The sequence below is a fragment of the Acyrthosiphon pisum genome, chromosome A1, assembly GCF_005508785.2.
Source record: "Acyrthosiphon pisum isolate AL4f chromosome A1, pea_aphid_22Mar2018_4r6ur, whole genome shotgun sequence".
Lineage (NCBI taxonomy): Eukaryota > Metazoa > Arthropoda > Insecta > Hemiptera > Aphididae > Acyrthosiphon > Acyrthosiphon pisum.
In genome coordinates this window covers 67,574,160-67,592,472 of record NC_042494.1, presented here as the reverse complement: position 1 = coordinate 67,592,472, position 18,313 = coordinate 67,574,160, and the positions used below count along the sequence as shown (strand labels likewise).

General features: G+C 27.1%; 1 protein-coding gene across 1 annotated transcript in view; it reads right to left on the bottom strand.

Annotated features, from left to right (window-relative positions):
* The window catches only part of LOC100165797 (inositol-trisphosphate 3-kinase B), a 375,342-nt gene that overhangs the window by 300,134 nt on the left and 56,895 nt on the right, over positions 1–18,313 (bottom strand). The window lies entirely within an intron of this gene.

The following is an 18,313-nucleotide window of genomic DNA, read 5'->3' as shown; positions in this document are numbered from 1 at the left end:
ATTTCAAAATACATTAATTGCTTTCAGATTTAACCCTTTATGATAATATCAACCTAATAATCGTATTAATACATTTTTAGTTAATTTAGGTAAATATTTTAAACTTTAAATGAACTACGTCCTATAGGTTTTTCGATTTTTGTATACTACCAAATTTATTGAATTGATGTAATGATGTGTATTCATATAATAAAGTATTTATTATTTGGATAATTTGATATAATATGGAGGATCGCTATTCTATTGTTTTGCAAAATGTTATTTAATATACACAGGCAGCTGGTGACTCGGCAGCCCAACCCATACACCAATGTACATAATAAAAATTATAATCGAACAAAGTAACTTAATATACTTCGCACATAAATCACAGCTAACCAAAGAACGTACCACCTCAAAGTAATCTAAACCTTCTAACCGTGGTTACCTATTTATTAGTATTCAATTTATTAGTATTCAAATTGGAATGTCAAAATACAAAGTTAACGAAACAAAGCATATCCATACAACATTTTCCCTTCGACATACGTATTCATATTAAATAATTCACCTAACTCGATCATATATCTTACAAACTTTTGATAATCGCTTAACCGAGGTAAAGCACATAAAAATGATCAAACTAACATTAACCTATCCTTACCACAAATAAACTATTTAGATTCATATACAGGGAAAATTATTAATAATTATTATTATATTGGTTATGCGCCAGCCCGGATTAAGGGGGAGCAGGGAGGGGGGCTGCCCCCTCGATAATTTGAATTTATTTAGGGGCCTCTGATTTGCCCATTACTTTTTTCGTTATAGGCTATATAACACTGCATAAATCATCTAAAAAAAATAGATGATTATTTAGCTAGGAAAAAAAAGCTTGTAAATTATAATTTATAAATAAAGTGATACATTATTCATTATTTATTGCTATATACTCAATATTTATCTCGTGATAGTGACCGGCCAACGTCATATGAAAGTATATACCAAAAATGATGAAGAAATACCCTTTAAAGATTGAATATAACTTTTTTATTTTCTTAGTTATGGGCAATTAACTTTTTATTTTATCAAAACCATGCGTATCACTCATTTGTTTATGTATCTTCAAAACTTTTCAACATTTTGACGTAATTTTATTTTTATTTTAAAGCTTTTTAATTGTCCTATCAACTGTCATACGCAATTAAACCAGAAAAGTGCTAATTATTTTTATTAAACTAAAAACAAAGAAAAAAGTTGGCAAAAATTATAGTATTTTTAAAAGGAAATTGTGCATTATTCCAAATAATTTATCATTAACTATGAATTTTTGTTTTTTGTATTATGACAACTAAAATTTACCGAATAGTATAAAATTAACGATTAATGACCAATTACCTAACCCAATCAATCCTAGGAAAACCAAGTTGTGACGATTATTAGGAATATATTATGAAAACCAAACTTTTAAGGTATTCTAAGTATTATTGATTATTCAGTATAATTCAGTAGAATAATACAAAAAAACAAAAAACCAATAACTAAGTAATAAATTATTTAGAATAATACACGATTTTCTTTAAAAAATGCTAATTTTTGCCAACTTTTTTCTATTTTTTTAATTTAATAAAAATTTCTAGTTCAATTGCGTACGTCGGAGTGTTGAAAGGACAATTAAATAGCTTTAAAATACAAATAAAAAATACATCAAAATTTTGAAAACTTTTGAAGATACATAAACAAATGCTTGATATGTATGGTTTCGATAAAAAAAAGTTAATTAACCATAACTTAAAAAATAAAAAAGTTAGACCCTATCTTGAAAGGGTATTTCTTCATCATTTTTGGTATACTTTCATATGACGTCAGCTGGTCACTTCACCCCAGAATACATTTTATAGATTAATATTTTTTTTTCATTTAAGGGGCCTCATTTAAAACTTTGGCCCCTGGGCCTCTAAATGTCTTAATCTGGGCCTGGTTATGTGACTATATAAATAACTAATAAAATTACAGTCTATCTTATATATCATTGATTTATACTTAGTGTTATAATTATTCATAATATGAAAACTTACTACACTACATAATGAATAAAAATAAAAATAAAAGAGTTTTTGAGTCTTTAAAGCTCAATTTATTCCAATATCAAAGCATAATGATATTATAATATATAGCTATGATATAACATTGCCTCACCGATAATGAAGCAATTATAACTAGTAAAATTAATTTATAATTAATTTTAACAAGTAGGTGCCTAGTTGAAATTACACAAGTTAAATAATTTAATAACTACCTTAAAAAAAACCATCAATAGTCAGTTCTGAAATTAATTTTAGTACCTATACTGAACATCGAGGTCACAATCACAAAAATAAATATTAAATACCTATTATTATTTAATCTTTGTATTATATTATATTTGTATGAAATGAGGTTACGTCACGATAAACCAATGACGTCTTACCAAAAACGGCAAATGAGTTTTTATATTTATGTTTGTTATAAGTGCTGAATAATGTCTTTGTTATGACAAAATAAATAAAAAATAAAATTTTTTTTGATCACTATACCTACTAGAAGAAGAAATATTACAAATATATGTAATTATTGAATTAATAATGTTTTATGCTTAGATGTTTTAATAGATAGGTACATAATTATGAATGTGCTAATTGGAAATTCGTATTTCAAAAATAATATTTCATATTGATTTCTACCTCCATAAAATGTAAGTATACTATAAGAAACGTAGAAGCAATTTTTAAATAACAAAATTATGTACACATAATATAGTTATAATTATTTTAGATTCTGAGTGGAACGATGAATGTATTGATTTTACAATGGTGTATGGTATTTTTTTTAAATTTTTTTTTGTGTCTGTCATCACCTTCTAGGACAGTAAAAGTGCTTGGATTTTCTTCAACAGTATCTTTTCTGATAGGAAAGTGAATCTAGTTGGTACTTTGGGGGGGTCAAAAGTAAAATTTTTCCAATGGTTTTCAAAAGCGCCGTGAAAAACGAAAGAAAAATTAAGGGAAAACGGGAATTTTTACGCAAAATCTGTTTTCGAAAAAATTGATTTTGGTTTTTGCTGTAACTTTAAAATGAATGACTGTAGATACATGAAATTTTCACTGGTTGTTTATATTTCCATTTTCTTTACATGATAAAATTTTCAAAATATTTTGATTTGTTTTGAGCTGTTTACGGACAATTCCAGTTTCCAATTTAATTAGTTTTTTTTTCTATGAATGTCAATAAAACTTTATTTTTTGAGTAAAAATACTTGAAAATTTAAAACAAAGGCTCCTACTATATTATTACAATGACATTTGAAAAATATTAAAAATCCTTAGTCACAGTTTTTTTTTATTAGCATTTAAAGTTTAAAAATTGACAAAGTATGTAAAAATCACGAAAATTAGCAAATTATTTTGAGTTAATAATTCGTAAAAATTTTTCTTTTTAGAACTAAGATTTTAAAATGTAATACAAGATTCCTTATAGGTTAATCTACCTTTATCAAAAAATAAATGTCTATAAGAAACTCAAATTAAATTTTTATGAGAGTTTGAAATTCATATTTTTACAACATTTGATATTCACTCGATTTCTTACGTAACGATTATCTTATTTTGTTGTAATTAAAAAACGAGTGACTGTAGAACCTCGAAAATTTCACTGATTGTTTATATTAGCATTTTCTATACACGATAAAAATTTGAAAATAACTTGACTCTTTTTGAGCTGCTTACGGACATTGTCATTTTTAAATTTTTTAAATTTTTTTTTCTATAAATATCAATAAAATTTTATTTGTTTGGTAAAAATTTAATGCAAGGCTCCTGATATATTGTTACAATAGCAATTGTAAAATATTAAAAATACATAGGCACACATTTTTTTTATAAGCATTTGAAGTTGAAATTTTGACAATATTTATCAAATTTAAAATTGAATAATTATATTGTAGTTAAAAATGTATAAAATGTTCTAATTTTATATCTAAGGATTGAAAATTTAAAACAAGATTCCACGTAAGTAGTTAATTTTGTTACCAAAAATCTAAAAAATACATAAGCACAGTTTATTTTTATAGTCATTTTAAGTTCAAATTTGGACGAAATTACATATTGAAAAACCTAGAATAACTATTTTAGTTATTTTGTTGTGATTGTATAATATTATTCGTCGGTATACCTACTTGACACTTCTAAAGTATACTATTATATATCTATGATAGTATCACGGTTTGTTGTTGATGTATAACGCGTTACAAGTACCTAATAGAAATTATGATATGATTAATTTGGAATTTATTATAGTACCTAGATATTATTGGTCAATTTTTTTTTATACCATAGATAAGTATATAATATGTCTTATACCTAGACTGACACACCGTCTCCGCTCAGAGTCGTTATTCTTATAAAATGATATTATATCATTGAATTTAAATTTAATACCATCCATTATACAGTGACCCACTTGTAACCTACTGTACAGCAGAGCGACATCCACTTAACCACCTTTTTATTTTTATTTATTGGTTTAAAATGATGATGACTGAGTTCATTAGCCTGTGAGGTTGGTAAGTTTAGTACGCTAAGGTTTGAACGGTTGGTACGATTGTAAACACGTCTATGTGTGGTAAGGTTTTTGCGCACTATGAACCCGGGTGGTCACCCATACGGTAACTAATGGCAGCGGCCATTACTTACTTTCAGTTACGATTTGTGCCAGATAGCACCAACGAACCAAAGCCACAAAGTCTATAAAATATTATTTTATAAATAAATATACATATCTTTCACACATATTTGGTGTACACATTTACTACAGAGTAAAATATGTTTCAAACTTGGTCGATATTTAGATTTCATAAAAGTATACAAATAATTTTAAATAATTACTACCCTATTGGTACAGTATGTAAGTCGCCCCAAACAATAAAAAATCTTCTATACACTAAAAATAGTTTTAAGAAATCAGAATTCCGTAGTTTTAAAACTTTTTTATCACAGATACATTTAAATATTATAATACTATCAGTCCTCTTTCTCTGCTATTAATATGTATAGGTACCTTGTTTTAATATTGCACCAGTGCGAATAATATGTCTTGCCTAGTGGCTTTGAGGATAAAAAGAAAAGAACGAAATAATATTAATATAAGACATCTATATAAGTATATATAAGTATGAGTGTATACGTTGAATCCATATAGACGAATAACTAAATTTCCACCATCAACCTCGAACGTGTAGTAAACTGACCAGTTTTCAGGTCCCAATGTGACTTACGACCCATATGACTATTGGTCGTAAAGTTTTTGCGCTTTCATTTCATTGTGTTTTCCAAGAGTATAACCTATATCTTTTATATATACCTTCAATTCTTTCACCAGAAATCCCCCAGGCTAGTGTAACGAGAAAAATTCGTCAGCGGTAGGTAATTGGATTTTAACGTTTACGACGCCCGTGTGTAAGTGTAAGTATGTGTAAAAAATATAATAATATGTGTATGAATATAATATATGTACATACAGAGTGACTCACCAAGCATGCTCGCCCCCTTTTTTTCAATAATGCAGTTATTCCGCATCTGAATTTCGAAATTTTTAAATACACTTAAACATACACCGTGTTTTTAAATTCTCGACAGTTTTTGTACTACTTACTTAAAGATAGTGTCTTATGGAGACACAATCGTCTGTTTTCAAATCCGCTAATCTACTGTAAATGATTATTAAGGGAATAATTTTGTTGGAAATGTAGAAAGCGAAAATGCAGTAGGTATTTTGTGTCACTACCGCGGTGAGTATAATAAATCTCAAGAATTCAAAAATAAAATCGTTAAGCATAATATCTGAAAATTCCGAAAGTCAGAATTTGAACAAATTTTTTATTGAATAAAAAAATGGGGGTGAGCATGCTTGGGAAACCTCCACTCTGTATAGTTGTGTGCCTAGAGTTTAGGGTCGATACACGATACGCATATCGGCATATTATAAAACACATGTGTCACGTTCGTTGTCTTCACAATTTGTATTTGTACGATTCGGACGCGCTTGTTGATACACTATAATATTATTATATACATGACAAACGTATTGTAGAATACACCGCGGCCGCGTGTTGCATGTGAACAAAAACAAACAATACCAACGACATTGTTTATTTTTAATATGTAGACGCTGTTAGAGTAAAGTGAGAAGTAATAGTATATTTGCGTACAATTTGAATAGAGTGCTTATAGAGTTTGAATGTGTAACGGTAGTGGTGTTGGTGAGGACTGAGCAGTAGTCTACCTTACATGATTTCCAGAATTCGGATCGGGTGTAACTGCAACAAACAGTAAGTACAGAATTTCCCCTCGAAGTAATGTTTTTATATAATATGTAGGGTTAACTAACCGTAAAAATATGTAAGCGGAATGCTGCAGGCCATATATAATACTATTATAATATTACTCACCTAATTTTTGATTTTTAGAATAGCGAATAATACAGCATAAAATGTATAATATTATGTATCATTAATTGTATATATTAAATGAACTCGTTGCACAATGCAATGCTTTTTTCTTATTTTTGAAACATTTAGATGAAGGTTGTAAAGTGAGCGTAGTAATTAATAAAATCATTTTTTGTCCCATGTAAGTATTTCTTGTAATTTTAATTTTATTTAAAAAAAAAACAACTTATTTGACTATCAATTATATTTACTAGGTATTTTGCGCCTAATAACTTGTAAGATGTATTAATTATATTTTAAATATAATAAAAACCAATAAGTACTAGTGTATGATTTTCAATTTATAGGTTTACATTCATATAGCGAAAATATGGTTACAACTTACAATAATATGTATTAGATATTATATCCAAATAACCTATTAATTTATAAGGTACTATGGTAATAGTGAACTCTGGTTTCAGGACACTAAAACCTATATATATATATAGAAAAAAAGTCCTTTTAACCTCTCATAACACAATTATTATTATTCTCGATAGTTCAAATTAATTCAATCTCATTGAGTTCTTACTAAAAGAATCGACTTCATTAGGTTGATACCCAATCTTAATTATGTCTAACGAATAGAATGTTATAACTTTATTTACTTAAAATAGAGTTAGTCTGGAGTTAAAGTTACAGCGAACAATGGACATGATTTGATTGCATATTAGGTAAGTATTTTAACTTTGATATTGTACCAATTAATTAAATCTCTAATGCTATGTGCTTATATTGTACTTAAGACACTTTTTATTTCCTAGAATTTGAATTAAACTATTTATACACTTCTTCATATTGTGACTTCTGAAAACTGACTGTTAAAATCTGACACATATAATAATAATAATAACAATTATAATAAAAACAAATAAAAATAAAATTACTATATTATGCTGATAGATATTTTAAAAATATTACATTAGTTGGATGGCTTATAAAATCCTCATAAAAAGCAGCTAGTGAAACTTAATTCAATATAACTGTTATCGAACTTCTTGTCACAAAAATTACAGTATTTTAATCCGTCAGCGATGTCTAATATTAATTTAGACATGTTAAATTTGACATTAGGAGTTGTGATTTTGTAATTAGCTTATAATATATAATAGAACATTATATATTATGCATGCATAATTTAGGCAGCCAGTAGTTAGTAATTTAGTATTAACTATTAATAATCATCTATTTGACGCAGTGCGACATGTCCGACAATCATATCCAATCATCCTTTGATGTTCGTCGGTGACAGGCAACAATACGTACTGCTGCGCCTTCAACCAGATAATATAGTCGCATCAGACACACTTGCGCACTGCAATTTGCTGTGAAACGAACCTTAACGAAAACATTAAAGCACGAACCTTAAAGCAAAAACATTCATTCGAAAATATGATAAATCCGTAAAACAGTACCTATTTCATTCAAAAATAATTTTTAATGTATCCGTATTTCAATTAATTTTCCGTGCCACCACATGGTCGTCCGTGTAACGTATGTTTTACCTACGCGTACAACAGTTTGATAACATCTGCTGTTTAGTGTTAGATGGTTATTAGGTATACTTAAAAATTTTCATAGATTGCCTTACGTGATTATTTTACTGAGGTTTTTCTCAGATTTTCCAAACCTATAAATGTAATGAAAATATATGTAATCTATAACCTACTTACTAATAATAATAATAATAATAATATTAATATCTTAAAAAAAATTTTAATTATAAATTAAGAGTAAACATTAAATTGATCCAACTAAATACCCATACAAAATATAGTAAATGCAGGAAAATAGGTTCATCGCTTTTTATTTTTGTTAAGCAAATTTACTCATGTCCTTAGACATTAAAATATCTATTTATCTTTCACCCAAATTGTATAAACATATCAACAAAAAATCATGAATATTGTATAAATAATAGTAATATAATATACATTTGGTAGGCAATACCACTATGTTCATAAAATGTCGATACAATAACATGATAATTATACGAACAATAAATTTAACATGTGGAAATAAATATCAAAATTTGGACATAAATACAATATGACAATAGCAGAACCTAACTGAATAAATAATTTTGTATAGTATATTTTTTTTTTCAAATTTCACAATCAGTACATATTTTATTACAATAAATATATATATTTTATTCATAAACATAATAATTTATTATTATACTATACTTAATAGGCAATAACAACAATCGTAACAATTATTTAATATTGGGAATGTATGTTATTTTTCAAAGTTTCTATTTTACATTTTTACATTTCTTTAATTTTTATAATTACTTTTTGTAAATTGAAAAAATTAATTTTTTCTTAGGGAAATGTCTTGCGTTCTTGAATTATAAATTATAAGAAATCATTTTTATTTTACTAGGTAGTCAAGATTTTGTGTAAAAGTGAAACATTATTGAAGTACCTACCTGTTTAGTTAACCAATTGCTGTAAGTAGGAACGAGCTTCTTGATTAAAAAATTCCTTTTTTAAACTGACTATGTAGGTAATAAAAAGATAAAAGAGGATAATATTCGCTTGAATTTTAATAACCTTTGAAAAAAGTTTTAGCTATGTCGATTTACGATTATTTAAACGATGGCTTCTTTTAATACGTAGTTTACAAAAGACCGCTAAAATAAAAATAATATACCTATATATTATTAGAATAAAAAAAATGCATATCATTAATTTTTCTTTGTTTATAGAAAATCAGAATTTTTTCTTGAAATTACTTTTTCAACTCTTATAATTAACGATTTTACTATTTTGGATGGTTTGAAAGGTTTAATACATTCATTAAAACAAGAAAATATTTTAGATTTTGAGTACCTAGATAGTGGCTAGATCAATGAATGTATTAATTTTGCATTCATCTGACTTCACCTTATGAAGTAAAAAATTCTACAAGCTTCAAGTTTTAGGGTGAATTTGCTGGTAGCATATCGAACTTGGTTGTTACTGCAGATGATAAAAGTAATTTTTCATAAAAGTGTAAAACGGGAATTTTTATATAAAACTAGTTTGTTGAGAATTAAAATGTTCATCATAATGATATTAATATAAATTTATGTTTTAGAAATTATATAATATTAAAAATAATTTTTACTATTTATTTATAGAAAGTACTACCTATTTATAGATATTTGAAATATTTACTACATTTTTCGATATTTTAAATTCTAAGTGGAACGATAAATGTATTGATTTTACAATGATGTGTGTTTTTTAATTGTTTTATATTTTTAATTTTTATTTTTGTGACTGTCACCACAGTTTGGGGCAGTAAAACTGCTTCGATTTTCTTCAACAGTATCTTATTTGATGGCAAAGTGAATCTAGTTGGTGCATTCGGGAGGTCAAAATTGAAATGTCCAATAGTTTTCAAAAGCGCTGTGAAAAACAAAAGAAAAATTAAGGAAAAACAGGAATTTTTACACAAAATCTGTTATCGAGAAAATTGATTTTGGACTTTAAAACAAATGTCCGTAGATACATGAAATTTCCACTGGTTGTTTATATTTCCATTTTCTATGCATGATAAAATTTTAAAAATATTTTGATTTATTTTGAACTATTTAGGGTCATTTTCAGTTTCCAATATTATTAGTTTTTTTTTTATATGAATGTCAATAAAACTTTATTTGTTGAGTAAAAATACTTGAAAATTTAATACAAGGCTCCTACTATATTGTTACAATGACATTTGAATAATGTTAAAAATCCTTAGTCACAGTTTTTATTTATTAGTATTTAAAGTTCGAAAATTGACAAAATATGTAAAAATCACGAATATTATCAAATTATTTTGTGTTAAGAATTTGTAAAAATTTTTCTTTTTAAATCTAAGATTTTAAAATGTAGTACAAGATTCCTCATAATATTGTCTACCTTTATGAAAAAAAAAATTTCTACAAGAAAGTCAAATTAAATTTTTATGACATTTGAAATTCATATTTTTACATTATTTGATATTCGCTCGATTTCTCATGTGAAAATATTCTTATTTTATTGTTATTAAAAAATGAATGACTGTAGATATTTGAAAATTTTACTAAATGTTTATATAAGCATTTTCTATATACGATAAAATTTTGAAAATAAGTTGACTCTTTTTGAGTTGTTCACGGACATTCTCAGTTTAAATTTTTTAAGTTTTTTTTTCTATAAATATCAATAAAGTTTTATCTGTTGGGTCAAAAAGTGTAAAAATTTAATGCAAGGCTTCTGATATATTGTTACAATAGCAGATGAAAAATATTAAAAATACATAGGCACAATGTTGGCTTGAAATCAGTGATTCACTAAATTGAGAAAATTGTATTATATAGGTATTTATTAGTAACACGTTAGGTTTAGATTTGTATCACATAAAATCCTAAAACTCTACAGAAAGTTGATAGCCTGTAACATGCTCGATAATAATAATATAATATTAAATATTATGTTACATAAGATATGTCGTTATAAAAATATATACCTATCCATTCTTTACCCGACATCTGTTAGTTATTCAAAAACATGATTTAATTAGTTTCTCCTATGTAGCATCATAAATTTCCCGTTTCTATTTATTTTGACTCAATGAAAGCATCTTCTACATGAATGTAATAATATCTCATAAAAACGTTTGAAAAAAGTACTTAGAATCGTAGTCAAAGTACTGTCAACAAATCCGTTCTTGGCATCATATCATCGTTATTAAACTTACCTATAAACATACTATCAACTTCATTTTAAAATATTTACTAAATGGCCAGACGTACTGTCAAATTACAAGAAATATTTAATCGATTTAACTCATAATTAATATATAATATCTATTATATTTGATTTGTTTTAGGCAAAAAATATTTCAACCTACCGTGTTTCTTATATAAATATAGGTACATGATATATTATACAATATCCATAGAAATATAGACGAACCGCTTCCGCTCAGATTCGTTTATCATATTATTATAAAATGATTTATTATTGAATTACATTTTAACACGCCCATTAACAACAATAACATAGGTACTCAATTAAGAGGTACACTCGACACCTACTACATACAGCAACGCAACTTGTCTGGTTTTTTTTATATTAATTATTTATAAAAAATTAATTTATGGTAATTATTTCCTATAAAGTATAACTGATACTATGCACATTTAAAAATTGTATTTTGTTTATTATAACAAGACTCTTTTAACTTAAAATCAAAATATTACCTATTTACATTTTTGGATAATTATGATGGACGACATCGCTTTATTCACTACAACCCACGGAGTTTTACCATTTATGTATAAGTGTATAGTTAATATCAGTAGGTAATATATTACCTATGGGTATATTAAATTGTTATATAAATATAAAAATAAGCAAAATCATATGCAGAAGCGGCCGCTAATAATAATCCTACAATATAAATTGTCCAAACAGTGTTATCTCAATTTATCACCAACTTAAATTCTGTAAAAAGTAAAATTTTTCCTATATTTTTCAAAAGCGCAAAATTTTTTTTTTTTTTTCTATAAATATCAATAAAGTTTTATCTGTTAGGCCAAAAAGTGTAAACATTTAATACAAGGCTCCTGATATATTGTTACAATAGCAGTTGAAAAATATTAAACATACATAGACACAATTTTTTTTCATAAGCATTTAAAGATCGAATTTGGACAAAATTTATCAAATTTAAAATTGAATAATTATATTGTAGTTAAAAGTGTATAAAATGTTGTTATTTTTATATCAATACCTAATAGATACACAACCAAAATTTTTTTTTATATAGATATTTTTAGTTAAAACGTTGATGTACCTAATTGATTTAAAAGAAAATTTATGATTTTAGTATAAGTTATAGTGTTTGTGTTTCAAAAAATATTATTTGTTGGTGTTCGAAATGTTTTGCCATTTCAATATTTATGATACATACACAATGGAATTTTTAAAATAGTTAGCTATCCTATTCACACTGTTTTTTCGGAATGTTGGTATTGACTTATAAGTTACAAGACTAATACAGCCAATAATATTTTATGAAATAATATATTATTTTTATAACTATTATATGGCATAATAAGAGATTTGTTTTTGCCAAACAATATGTGAACTTATCATATTAACAATATACAAATAAATTACAACCTACCTAATATCCATATAAATAATATAACATCCATAGAAATATAGACTGACACTGGCAGTCTGTCAGGCTGTATTCGCTCAGAATAATTTTTTGTGTACAATGATTTATCATTAAATTCAAATTTAACACATCCATTACAGTGGCCTACTCAATGAAAAGGTGCATTTGACACTTACTATACACTGACATCTCTGGTTTTTATTATTTTTATTATTATTTATGGCTGCAGTTATAAGTAATGTTTGACTTTTTCTCAGCAGACTCTAAGTTTCATACCCAAGTGCCTATGTTAAAAATATAAAGGGGAAGTTGGTAGTTGGTACATGTAAAAAATATGACTAGATAAGAATAAGTGTTTTAAAATATGAGACAGCGAAGACACCTTAACGTCCTTACTCCTTATTCCTTAAGTATGCCATCAAACGAATGGAGGCTGCAAAACAAAGTCTGCGGCTTGTCCACAGTAATATAGAATTAGTTTTTTTTTAATATACACTATATTATAATGGAATTAATATAAATGATGCGTAAAATAAATAATTATAATAATAGGTATATAATATTCTATAAGAAAAAGTATAAAAATACAAATATATGTAGGTAGGTATATTTTTAATAATTTATCATCAGTATATTTATTTTAGTAATGATGATAAGAATCTATATTGTATTGAACATTTAAATTTGTTTGTAAGCCTTTATTAAATATTCAACTATTTACTTAAATCATTATAATTATTATTTTGAATGTTTTGGGACTAATTTACCTAATTATCTTAATATTATGACCGGCCTTATGGTCAGTGCTTTATTTCCATCTAATCCGATCATCCCCATTGACGAAACAAATATTATTCGATATTTTGTACTTTGAATTGAATTTAAACGCAAAATTTCGTCTTGAGTCATGTAGGTACCTTTCGTGTCAATATCGCGTAATCAACTTTATTTCTCCTGTCAGTTCAATAAATGCATCTGTTGCCGAAGCGTTTATGCAAATTGAGATTTGAGATCTTATGAATTATTGCATACTGTTTGATACTGGTGGTGTTATCGCGTCACGTGACAAAGGATCCAAGTGGTCATCGCTAGCATTGACCGCGGTATCGATTAACGATAATTGCAACCCCCCCCCCCCCCCAACAACACCACCCACTTTTGTTAATGTTTCGCCAGCCGGCCCATGTGTGTTGTTGACAATTTATTGACAAAGTAGTTGTTGTTGTTCCACCCTTCTGCCGCCATTTGCGACATACAGTAAGTTTACGCCGTTGATTCTATGGTAATACGTCGTATCACCAAAAACTAGTTTTTTTAGGAAACCCATATAACTGATACGGGACTCAATGAGATTAAACATGTTACATGCGTGACAATGTTTCAACATTTATATTCTCCTTGGGATTTTGTAGGATATACGTGGTATTTTCACTAATTTTAGTAATTTATGTGTTTATTTTTTTCTGTACATTTTGATGCATAATATATCTAAAAATAACTTTTTTTTACTTACGAGGTATTACGTCGACAGTTTGCCTTTTGGTTTTTTTTCCATGTCCAGTCGGGTTAGGTTAGGTTAGGTTAGTCGGTCCAAACTCTTTGGATACACGTTCTACTTTGTGATTGTTCTGTTCTAACGAAGTTGTTCTCCGTGCCGTTCTTTATTGACGATCGGTCGTCATTTTTTCGTTTGGTACGGGCGCACGGTTACGTTTTGTGTACGTCACACTGGTGGTCTACAACGGCGGAGTACCTACACCGACAATCCGGAGGTACTTCAACCACTTGATGTTAGACGCAGTACCTTGGGAGTTGGGACCAGGTCAGGTTCATGATATATTATAATGTATGAAATAATGTTTTATGTAATGTTTTGTACCGGAATAGTTATATTACCTATTTACTATTGGGTACCTACCTAATTTACATTATATTATTTGTTAGAGTGGTCGACCCGGTAAGCTATCTTAAATGATATAATTTAATAACTTTAATACAGTCCACAATCTTATCATTTATAATTTTATGTATTATTATTTGATTATCTGTATTATACATTTTATTTTATCTACGCGGTGTACCCTTATGGCCTTATCCCTTCTTTATATTAAAAACGAGTATACATCCACTGCATTCACGTGTGGTTATACGCGCTAACACATTCACATAACACACTATACTGCATTACTGCCACATGCCTACACCTGGCATACTATCTCGTATGTATACTACCGTTTCAATCCCTTTGACAAAACTAGAATATAGCTATTATATATAACATCACTACCATTACATAAACAACACGAAGGCATCTCATTTTTGCTATTTTTCATGAGCGACATGTATTCAAACTTAATGATTATACGTGTTATGAGTTATGACCACAAAAAAAAATAAAAAAATAAACTGTATCGTCATAAAATATTGATGTTGACATCTGAATGTAATTAAAATTGATAATAATATTTTACTATAGTACCTATCGGCTATCTTTATTATAACTTATTAAAAATGAATACTTTTATTGATATTTAAAACAAAAGTTAAAAAGTTTTAACAAATTAAGAGCTAAACAAAAATGAATTAATACATTTTATAGAAGATACTAATATGCATATATCCAGTCTTTAGATTTCTTTGGTAATATATTACATAATATTATATTATAAATTGTATTTTATCTATATCATACATCATTGTATGTAACCTAATAATGTATCTACATTGTGAACATACATATATCAGCTGTCATCACGTTGAAATCTCTACTGCAGTTGTCATTATTATTATATAGGATCACTGTCGTCATCGGAGTATATTATATTAATATTTATGCATGTAATTTATATTTTATTTGTCATGTCAGAGTTATCTAAAAGATACACAGGTTGCAAAAGTCGTTTCGACATCATATTATGTATCATAGTTACCTCCCCAATCACCTAACATCCGTGTATCATGTCACCAAAAGTTTCCATAAATGTGCCGTGTCTCACGTGACTGAATCGAGTATTGACTAACTACCGACATTTGTATATTGTACCTACATTATACGCAAAAACTCTCACCCATTTCCTCTTGTTATACACCAGATCAGACTTCACGAATCACAATCAAAAGTTGCTAGGTATGCCTCATTTACGAACAAATATAACTAAGATATTCTGTATGCCTAAAAGTCACAATGTCACAGACAAAAAATGATAATGGGAGTAAGCCCTCAATATGTAATCAATCGTCTATGTTTAATTAAATAATTTACAAATGGAAATACATTTTCCCAGAACTGTAAAATAAATTCCCGAAATTCAAAAATATTACTGATAAGTGATAATTGATATTTTAAATTTTAATATTAAATACTATAAAATATTGGTTAAACCTATTTAAAAATAAAATAAAATATGTCTATTAAATTAAGTCTGAAACTAGTCTAGGAATTAATAGTATGTATTTCATTGTTATCATTAAATTAAAGTACCTATAATGTTTTAGTGATGCGCTCGCTTAGATTTATTACTATATTTATACTTATTTTATACTAATACCTATATCTAGGGTTGACGGATTTTTCGGTATACCTTCGAAACCGATATACTGGTTTTTGCACAAATACCGCTGCACCGGTATACTGTAATACTGGTACATACCGTAATACCGGTGCATACCGGAAAACATACCGTAATATAAATTATAATGTTTTTTAAAAATTGTTTACTCCCTCAGCATATCATTTCAGTGTTTTTCAGTTTTCCGGTACCACGGTTTTTCGGTATTACGGTATGTTGGTATATACCGGTATTGCGGTTACCGTTTAATACCGGTACCGAATCTAATACCGCAATACCGGTTTCAAATTTCAATACCGTCAACCCTATACCTATATTATATAATATTTTAAGGGTTGACGGGTTGTACATTTTTTGATAGCTTATTACAATTTGTACGTACTGTATGGATTGATGAACATACATGAACATATGGACATAAATTAACAGGTGTTACTTTAGCTACATAATGTAATAAACATATACAAATTATTAATGCTGAATGTTTTACTTTTAAAGTTTCAATTTATTATTCTATAACAATTACTTTTAAGTAATAGATATTATTTAAACTTTTAACTTAGATTTATATTTATAAATTATAAATTTAACGTTGGTTGATTAATTTAAAAAAATATGTTTTTGAGCTTTAAAATTATACAAGATAGGTACATTATACAGTCTATAATCTAATATTATTGTATATTTTATATTATATGCTCCAACTAATAATTAATTTATGAATTTATGCGATATGGCATTTTGGTCTTGACTATAGTATAAATTAATTATTCTGCGTAATTACTATGTGTATACTATTAAATCGAAAATCCTGTTGGTGTTGTTAAATCTCCCACAGTAGTATATAGTATCCACACCAAAACAGTTTGGATAAACTAATAGGCGGGGATAGTTGTCTCATGTCTGGCGTCTTAAATCTTTTAACTGTCTTTCCAGAAAACGTAAAATTCTTCAAATTGTATATTCATTAACAAGTTGAACAATTTTCAGAGTAGTTATTTAAGTACAATATTATTACATATACACGCGTGTGTGTATGTGTGTGTGTGTGTGTGTGTGTGTGTAATAGATGTATTTATTATGTTTATATTAATATTACTTTAATTAATTAAAACCACCAGAAACATTTTTTGGTAATATTTATTTACAGGGTATAGGTAAATACTTAATTAAAAATAAAATAGGTAGGTTGTATTATATTTCAAATTAATAACATGATATCAACATGCTTCCTACGGTAATAACATATAATATTTTAATAATGGTTTAAAATATGTTTATCATATAGCCATATAGGTACTGAAAACAATAAATATTTAAATATGTATACAAAGTTACGAAATTTTAGAGGAATTGCTAAGTAAATTATGGACCAAATTATTTTAAATAACCTACACACAGAATATTACATATATTATAGGTAGTTATTTAGTCTATTATTAATGCACATAAATCTAAACTCAATATGTAATAACTAATACCAATAACCGAAAATGGCGTGGATTAGAGAATTTAACTTTTATAAAACATAAAACATTTTATATTTATGATTTAGTTTTACAAAAAAAGTAATGTCAAAAATTGACCTAAAAAAACTGTATCAAACAGCTATTTTATTTTTAAATTTACCATTAAATAAAATTATTGTCATTGATTACTAAAATTGAATACTTGATTATTACCCAAGTAACTTTATTTTTTATTTTTTTATTTAGTGAACAAGGCTTCAAGAGCTTAAGTTATTAGCCTGTTATTTTAACAATATAAACATATATGAAAATAACAGATAATTATAATTTATGGTTTAAGTGTATGTAGTGGAAAAATTTATAAATAGCTTCAGTATTTTCCTCGCTGAGAGCAAGACTAAGAGAAGTTGTGTTTCTGAAAAAAAACGTCCGAGCTTCTGTGTATTTCGGACATCTGGTGATGATGTGGTCCATCGATAAATCACGTTGCATGTGTTGCAGACTGAAGCAAGTTCCTTGATGATGAGGAAGGAGTGGGTAAAGTGAATGTGTCCTATTCTGGCTCGGGTTATAATGACCTCGTCTCTTCTTTTAAGTCTACAGGGAAAATACCATTTTTTTTG